Source organism: Thunnus maccoyii, chromosome 23 (genome assembly GCF_910596095.1).
Source record: "Thunnus maccoyii chromosome 23, fThuMac1.1, whole genome shotgun sequence".
In the NCBI taxonomy this organism is placed as follows: Eukaryota; Metazoa; Chordata; class Actinopteri; order Scombriformes; family Scombridae; genus Thunnus; species Thunnus maccoyii.
The window spans coordinates 9,226,350-9,235,572 of record NC_056555.1 but is presented as its reverse complement, the minus strand read 5'-3'; the positions used below and the strand labels follow the sequence as shown (position 1 = coordinate 9,235,572).

Genomic DNA, 9,223 nt, shown 5'->3' with positions numbered 1-9,223 from the left:
GTGTAAACTTCATCATGTTCCCTTGAGGCTTTACCCTCTAGCTGTACTTCCAGTGATCCAGATTGCAAATATTCAACTGTGTCCAGGATAACTTACTGATCAAGCAATTGGGGGGGGGATAGGTGTGGGTGGGTTTATTTTATTTTATTTATTTTGTTGTTATGGGTTTTTTTTCTTTTCTTTTTCTCTTTAAATTTAGGGAAATATATGAGTAGAAAGGGAGAATTTTGTCATTGACCTGGCAACCTGTTGAACTTGAACCTTCAAGTCACGGAGTAAAACAATCACTATCTCTAAGTAGTGAAGTAAAATGAGCTTGAGTGGGTGAAATAATGATTAATAATCAATAGCAGCTCCCAAGCCTAGAAAAACAAACGAAAAAGAATTAATCGGGCCTTTGCCATTAAAGCCTTTTGTTCCAAGACCTTAGAGTGTAGGCTGGCTACCTGAATCATTTTCTTCTTGAAAGTGACTGTCACAGAAATGCTTTTATGCAAGAACCTTTAATTATTGGGTAATGACCTCCCTTTTATATTTTTGCTATAATATTGTTTTTTGCATTTGTGCATGACCATTTTTTGCTTTTGTTTTCATTTATTTTGTCATTTGCCAATAGTGTTTGATAAAATGCCAAATAAATCAATCCCTCTTAATATGGAATCCCAAAGTTTTGATTTAATATAAACAAATAATCATAAAATTTTTTAAAAACTGCTTGCATAAATTGAAATAGCATATGAACGAACAAATAAATTGTGAATAATTTATGAAATTCTTAAATTTCAACAAATTATAATGAAATATTATTTCATCACTTATAATAACAGAGTTTTGAGTTTATTTTTATTGAATTATACAATTAAAATAATTGCTATTATTTAAAAATGCCCTTTCCAAGTCTGTTTTTTTAAATTTCATGTCACTTGTTCTTTTTTTTTCCTTTCCTTTATTTGGTTAAAGAGGAGCAACTCTCCAAACTGTGGATATTGCTGATACCCAGAGGATGAATCGTAATCATTTTGTTGACTTACTGAACTTTCCTCTAACAGCCCCATCAGGACAAAATTTATACTTGTTCACAATAAATATCAAATTCTACTAAACAGACTGTTTTACCATTTGACTCCTGCTCCCCAGAGGACGAATCCTAAAGATTTTGGTGATTTCCTGCCCATTCTTCTGGTGCCATCCTCAGGACAAACTATGGTAGGGCTGTTAAGACTCCAAGAATAGCTACATCATTAATATGTTGTATTTTATCCAATGCTTTCATATCGTGTCCATAATGAAGACTGCACTTGCAACCACTAGGGGATGCTAACAGGACTTCAGACTCTTAGCATGATGTCTAGGAGAGAAAGTCATGTTCTAGCTCAATCTCATCATGTATGTCTCCAACAAACGGCTACAACAATCGATATTCAAGTATTCATTTAGAGTAGCAAACAGGTAAAAACACTGAATGAAACACAACACAATCTATATCCAATTAATGTACTAATGTTTAATTAAAAGACAATGCAAGATAGTCAATTTGGAGTTTCCAATTAACCTAACGTGCACATGGAGCACATGGAGGAATCCCATAAAGGCACTGCAGTGACTCATCCTTTGACGAAGGATTTCATGGTTGCAACAGCTCCAGCCAAACCCTTCTTTGTTTCTCTGTCATTTGACATCTAGAAGCTGGCAACAGCAGTGATGGTGGAGGATCTTCAGTCGAGAACCACTGCTTGGAGAGAGTTGACCTCATCGTTGACTTCTTTTTGGATTCAGATGAAATTTGTCCTTGGATGTCCACATCAATGACAGAGAGCCTGGCTGAAGGGGCTTACTCTGAATGTGATACCAAAGTACTCAGTGAGATGCTCTGAGGACAAGGGACCAGTTGTGGCATCTTGATCCAGCATGATGCATGGGCTGACACACTGGCTGAGGGACTTTTCCATTCTACACTGGGTGTAGTATCCCAAGTCTTACTCTGTGAGATGCTGTGAAGATAAGGCACTGCTTAGGGTCAATGTGCCAGATGTGGAACCTTGAATGGATTAATTTCTGACAACACAGTGATCTTCTAACTCTGTAGTTAACAAACTTTAATGGTACAATACAACACTTATTAGAACCTAAGCAGTGGACACTAACAGCAGTGGATATTGGTATCTAGAACCAGTGACTTATTTGCTGAGCTTGCTTGTCTAAGAGATGATCAGAGTATTTGATTAAAAAAATGAGGGGGCGGTGACCGGTGACAACAATACTGTCATTAAAAGTGACATTATAAAAAAAGTGACGTGATGAAATAAAGCTGACATTATAAAAAGTTACATTATGAAGTAAAAGGTGATATGAAAAGTGATGAAAAATTCCATTATGAACTAAAAACAGACTTTTTAAAAACGAGTATTTTGATATACACAATTCTTCTATGAAGTGAAGTAAAAATTTCAATTTGAAACTAAGAATAATGGAATAACATGAGGCTGAATTTTAATGAATTCTTCAATGATTTCACAATGTATTGGTTCATTTATATATCCTTCACTGTTTATTTAAATTATTACTTATTTCATATGCCTTCATTATTTATTCAATATTGCACACTTTGGTGCTCCATATCTTAATGCTAAACTTCGATCTTTACCTCAGTTTTCATGCCTTTAACTGATTATTGGCAGCACTCAACATCATGTTTTATTGATTGTGCAAGGATTTTACACGTCAGTGGAACCTTAATAAGCCAAAGAGAATGAGCAAAAAGGGCTCTACACAGTAGTATAGTGTTCAATTATGGAGTTACAGCAGGAAACAGTGATTTCTGACTATACAATTATCTCCTAGCTCTACAGTTGACACACTTTAATGTGACAATTAGTAGAACCTGAGCCTGGACACTAGTATAACAATGGATACTGGTATGGAGAGCCAATAACTCATATCCTGAAAAATATGCTTTGCAGTAACTATAGTCAAGATGCAGTGTTCTTGTAATAAATTATTTGCAGTAGTGGCCTAATAACAGTTTGCATAGTAGGGAGTCTTAGAAGTACACAGCATGCCGGGTGGTCAATGCGTTATCTTTGAGCCTTGCAAGCAGTTTCCCAGAAACTGATAACTTTAGCGGCATACACTTAAAATCCTGCCATCACAAGTTACTTTAAAAAGTATATTCACCCATAAATTAAAATGGTGTATGACCAAGAACAGCAGGGCAGGACAGAACGGGGGGTCTTAGCGGTCAGAGTGTCCTGTATCTACAAAGTCACATGTTCAACATAAGGTGAATCCATGAAGATCTAATTAGGCAGGGCAGGAGGCTTTTCTCTCTTGGGGCACCATGTATTTTTAGCCTGATGAGAGTTGTTTATTTCGACATAAAATCTAAAAATAATGACATCCTAAGTATCAATAGGTAGTTTGGAGAAGGGACACTGCTGGTAATTACTGGGTTTTTCTTTCTTTTTGTACAACAATGACTTAGGCCCAACATGTAAAATAACATATCACCTAGCATGAGCCTAGCAGCAGCCATTGTGACAGTAATAGAAAACCTGGTAGGGAGCTTCTCCTTCTCTCGGTGCTACACTGAGCTTCTCAGTGTGGGACCGTCTGAGACCTGACCTTTCTCTATGCGTCTTCCCTTTGATCTGTCCAGACACAAGCTACTTCCTCTTTATTGGGCCACCGAGGAGGGCTTTGAACTTAGCTTGCCACTCAGTGATTTAAGCGAACAAAGTCTTCTTATTGGTACCATGGCAGTCTCTCTCTTACTGTCATGGATTAAGAGAAAGAGAGGAAACCGAGAAGCCTTTTCAGCTCTCTGAATATCTGCGAGACAGTGGTTCACCACGGAAAGGAAGGAAGAAAGAGATCTCAGACTTAATACTGCAGCTGAGTGGTTTCACAGAGTCAGCCAGTTAATTGCTGTGTAGATAACAAGTCAGAGTAATAGTAACATTTCTCATTTCGGCCTCCAGTAAACAACAGTATCAGTGTAACATAAAAAACCTTGAAATACAAATACATACAATGTTTTCCTTTTAGCTCTTTTGATGACAGGCTGTTTGTTTTAATGGAAAAGTCATTATCCACCATTGCCTTCCATTAACAATACATTTGTCATTCAACAAGTCAAAGAGTCTACAGCCATGTAAACAGTTCTGTGATACTGTACTTACTGTAGGCACATAAGTTCTTTCAGCTAAATGCTAACATCACGATGCTAAAATGTTCACACTGACAATGCTAATATGCTGATGTTTATGCTGCATTCAAGCTATGTCTGCATGATGTACAAGATTATTACCCCCACCGCTAGCCTTGTAGTCACACCATTTAAATAGACTAAATTAGCTCCTTTTCTCAGGCATTTAAAGTGGTTCCTTAACAAGTGAAATCAGATACACAACAAACAGTGTATGGCTGCTTTGAAATGATCTGAAACTACTGAATTACTGTTAATATAGAATTTTATTTAGATGTAACTCCCACCAATGGAGGCTTTGCAGCCATGTTGGCACTGGTTTGTTGACAGCTCTGTATTTACTTTTACCAAGTGGAAGATATCACTGGTTTCATAAATTCCCAATATCTTCGACTTGGAATTACAACTCAGAGGCTGAAGTGAATGGTTTTTCCAACACGGTTGCTCATGAATGTGGTCTGAGAGATATGAAGTGAACACAGCATTAGTGGGTAATGCTTACTATGTTCACCATCTTAGTTTTACACTTCAACAGTGGTGAACATAGATGTCTGAACCAAATTCCATGGCAGTCCATCCAGTATTTTCACTCAAAACCTCAAATGTCAACTGCATGGTGGCACTAGAGGGGAAGTTGAGAGCTAAAAAAAATAGTGTTTTCAGCATAGTGGCAATGCGTTTTTGATAGTCCAATGGGTTTAAAATGGTTTATGTAACATAAGAAGTACAGGAGAACATTTATATCCTTCAATTTATCAGAAAAAAATCTGTATTCACCAAATTAGTTTTTTACTGGGTGATGCAATGATATGCTTCAAAACAATGTGTCAACAAAGTACTTTTAAATAACTGCAGTTATTGTGCCACATTACTTGTAGGCCAAAAGAGGGGACAGTGAAGAAGTTGATGTCCAACTGATCATTAATTCCTGCAGTCTCCAATGCCACAGTGGATGTCAATAATCTGCCTATATATGAGGAAAAAAAATCTTTTTATTGCCTAATCTATCTCTGTGTTGATGGTATGAGATGAGAAAACATTAAATCATTGATGAACTCTCCCATTGCACTCCAGCATTTCACATTACCCTCCTCTTCTGATATATTACTACTGAATTACTGTGTACATGAAAAATAACCTGCTGTTAAATTTTTGATGAATTTATTACTGTGTCACTGTGTGATCTCTCTTCAATCCAATACTCAATATCCTGCTTCTATCAGTGAAAAATAAAGTGTTTTTTTGTCATGTATTGTAATGTGCCGCTGTGTTTATGAGGCAGAATTGAAACATAATTTGTCCACTCTTTAATCTAGTGTTAACATTTTCTGTCAGCTTGCCATAACCCAAACAGCGACAACAGAACATCCAGCTATGAGATGATATGATAATACTGTGTAATTATCTTCTCTGCTAATGGAGATGTGCTACTACAATCAAAGTACGTTCCATTCCAGCACCTTCCGCTGACATCTCTGATTACCTGAGGGTCCAGTGGGAATGGGCACATATGATAAATGCATGTGCATGTGTGATGGTGCACTCTCCCACAAGCAGAAAATAATCCAATTCTAACATTACAGATGATGATGACAATGCTGACAGCAATGATTACACGCATGAGATAAATGTCTTGACCCCTCATCGCTCCCCCATCTCACATAGCTTACCATAGTTGACCGTAGTGCAGTAGTTGGTGAACCCTTTACCACCTGTTTTCTCTTCTCACAGCAAATTAACATTTCAGCACAGCCATTTGACTAATGGAAGCAGAGCTAAGGGGCAATATGCCTTCCAGCAGCAGGGGTAAATGTTGATCCCAGGTAAACAACATGGTGGGAATGGAGTGACCCACCTGTTCCACATGCTGATCTCTTTGCTGTCATTTCCAAATGGATAACAGGTGCATTTGCTTGTGTTGCCTCCTGGCTTGGCATCTTGCCAAAAGCCAGAAGAAATTTAAATAACAAAGAGAAAAGTTGCATTTGCTATTGAAATAAGGCTTAGTCAGTTCCAAAATTAAATAAACAATTGCCACATACCATGCAAGTCAAATCAGAATTATTAAAGACAGTGATTTTTCTCTACTTTTTGATTTTTTGCTATGGTTCTGGGTGTATGGATGAGGGAAGTTGTAATATAGACATTACAATGTCTGACTGCACCTTTGAATTATGAATTTTCTTGTTCTTCTAAGCAATTGAAACCTGATTTATTTGGACAGAAATTTAAACATAACCTTAACACTGAAAACCCAATCGTTAAAGCTGCATCAATCAATTTCTGGCCTGTAGGGGGCAGACAAAACACAAAACAAATGTGTAAAATTGCACATACAGAAGACATGTGGGAACATTAGTATTCGTCTAGTTTCTGGTCATTTCACTTATCTTTTAACTTAATTTTTGTGTTCACTTCTTCCTGAAAAAATTTTTGGATTTTTTTTTTTGCTGGATTTTTGACTGTCTTAACCTTCTTGTCACTTATTTTGTTTGTATGCTGTTTGGTGCTAGGCATATAGTGTGCAACTGGGTTATCGAAGGCAGTGAACAAGATTGATGAAAGCTGGGAACCTGAAAATATAACATAAAACCAAACCAATGAGCTAATAGAGTTTGATCATAATTCTCTGGGTTTTTGAAACTGCAGCAGCCAGTAATACAAACAACCTCACACTATATGTTTGATAAATGCAGCCTTAATCTTTACATCTCAGGACCTAAGAAAAAACAATTTGATTTAATGGACTCAACTTCCTGGCCCATGGTTAAAGAAAATCACAACTCATGTGCTATTTGCCCTCCGTGGCAAAAATTTGCTGAGCTTGAGCATACACAACATGCATCCAATGACTCTATCTGTGTTTGCTTGGGGCTGTTTGTCTGTCACCTGTTTTTGACCCCTATCATGCCGGATCATAGATTATCACCATAGTGATGGACCAGTTGCCCCAGATTTAAACATGGAGCTTCCTTCAATTCCTTTTCTGCTCCTTCCTCCTCAAGATTTGACAGTGCTGCTTATTTTACAACATGGAAACAAGCTGCATTCATAAAAAAGTGTGTTTCTTCCTCACTTATGTAGGTCATTTGAAACCTTCTGTTTGAATTACTTCTATCCTCCAATTGCATTCATCTCTCCTCCACCTCAATATTTCTCTTCCCAATCTCTGCTAAGTAAGATTTCGTAAGGCATCCGTCGCAGCTGGGTGCTGCAGGTAGGGAGGGATGGAAATTACACATACTACACCTATAATCAAGTTTGAATATCTTTTTTGCAGGTTTGAACACAGTTACTGCACATGTAATCATGTTTCATTTCCACTATATTTGATCTTTCTGAATCTTACCATGTAACTTCTAACTGAGAGAACTTTACATACTGATTACATACTAAGGTATTATCAATGTAACAACAGAAGGGTTCATTGAATGTGTATCTTGGTTTTTTTGGGGTGTGAGCAGAGAATTTGATAACTGTTCACTGAAATGGTGTGTCAGAGAGTAGCAAAATTGCTACAGTACCTTAGAAGGGAACAAAACCAGATGAGGATGTTTACTGGAGGAAGCAGCTTTGACAAGAGGGAATAGTTCCAAAGTATAAAAGGTGTGAACAGCCATTCATCTGTGTGGATACTACAAACTAACTTTGTGCTGTGTACCCTGCTCTGAACCTTAATAAAGTGTGACAATACTGTAAGAGATTTTTGTCTTGCTCCTCTTTGTCAGAGTGGAATTGCAAAATTGCCACGACAGTAGCCTATTTGCACAGATTGCCCAAGAACTGTAATTGAATGGGGGGCTCTCAGAAATCATGTCGGAAATCATTTTATGTTGCTTTGTTTTGAGTATCACTCTATTCACGGCAGATGAAAGAGGTTTTATTATCCCATTATGGGGCCTATGTCGCAGTGACGTGATGGCTAGCATTTTCTCTCAATGCCATGTTTTACTGGGGGGAGAAACTTTTTAATAGGATCCCGACAATGACAATTATCTGCAGGCAATTCTCTTTCTTGTGAACGAGGTCCCATTAATTGCATTTACAGACTCTGAAATGAAGTATGGCGAATGCTTTAAGTCAATGACTCCCAAACTAATTTGCATGGTAATTAATATATTTCTCTGGGAATCTGAAATGCTCCCATATGAGCTTTTTGGAAGCAAGCTATGAGATACTTGGAAATAGAAGTCTGGGAATAGGAGGTGAGCATGAAGCAAGGCTCTAATCAAAGCCATTGTGTGTAAATTTCCCGTTGGTTTAAATCTGCCAGGCTCTGTCTAAAGCCTATAAAAGGGCCATTTATAGAAGGGAAACTGTGTCTCCTTACAGAAGCTTAACTGACGAGTATTGTTTTGCTGTAACAAGACTGTGTCTTAGTGAAAACAAATCCCTTTTTGAAAACATGATTGATTCATAAATGGGTTAAGAACTTTCAGAATTAGATCATAAACAAATACAAAACTAAAGATTTACATGAGGAGTGGAGGAAGTGCTTTTCTATGTCATTTTCCTATCATGCTTTGGGCTGTTTGTCAATCTGCTAGCTCATCATCCATATTTGATCAGGAACAGCCACCTTGTAGTGTATTAGATCAATCGCAGGCACGCAGGCAGCAGTCTAATCTCTCCTCAGCCCTCTCCTCCAGTCATAGCCATGCTCTAGCCTTTCACACTAACCTCTTCTCTCTATTTGTGCCCTTGCCCTCAACTCCCAATCTGAGGGAACTTTTCAACATCCCTGACCACTGCGCTCAGTCATTCCTTCATTCCCTTTCCAAACTGCTTTTCCAACCCCGATGCCCCTTTCTATCTCAACTCTTTCCTTCGCACCATACTTTCCCTTCAGACCATTTCCATTCTGTTGCTCCCAGCACTAGCTTTCCGCTCCAGCATTTTAATATCCTCACTTCAGTCTCTGCTCTCTCCCGCAGCCCCTGGCATCGAATTCGCACCCTTTCATATTTTCTGTCAAACCCCAGGCCCTCTCTCATGGCCAAGAGAGAGAGCGCCTGGGCA

General features: G+C 38.0%; 1 long non-coding RNA gene across 2 annotated transcripts in view; it reads right to left on the bottom strand.

Moving 5' to 3' along the window:
- Positions 1-1,573: 1,573 nt before the first annotated feature.
- LOC121890421 overlaps positions 1,574-9,223 on the bottom strand; it is a 113,406-nt gene continuing 105,756 nt past the window's right edge. For both annotated transcript variants that reach the window (XR_006093782.1, XR_006093781.1), the window contains exon 5: positions 1,574-1,991. This is a non-coding gene — a long non-coding RNA (uncharacterized LOC121890421). The remainder of the gene's footprint in view (positions 1,992-9,223) is intronic.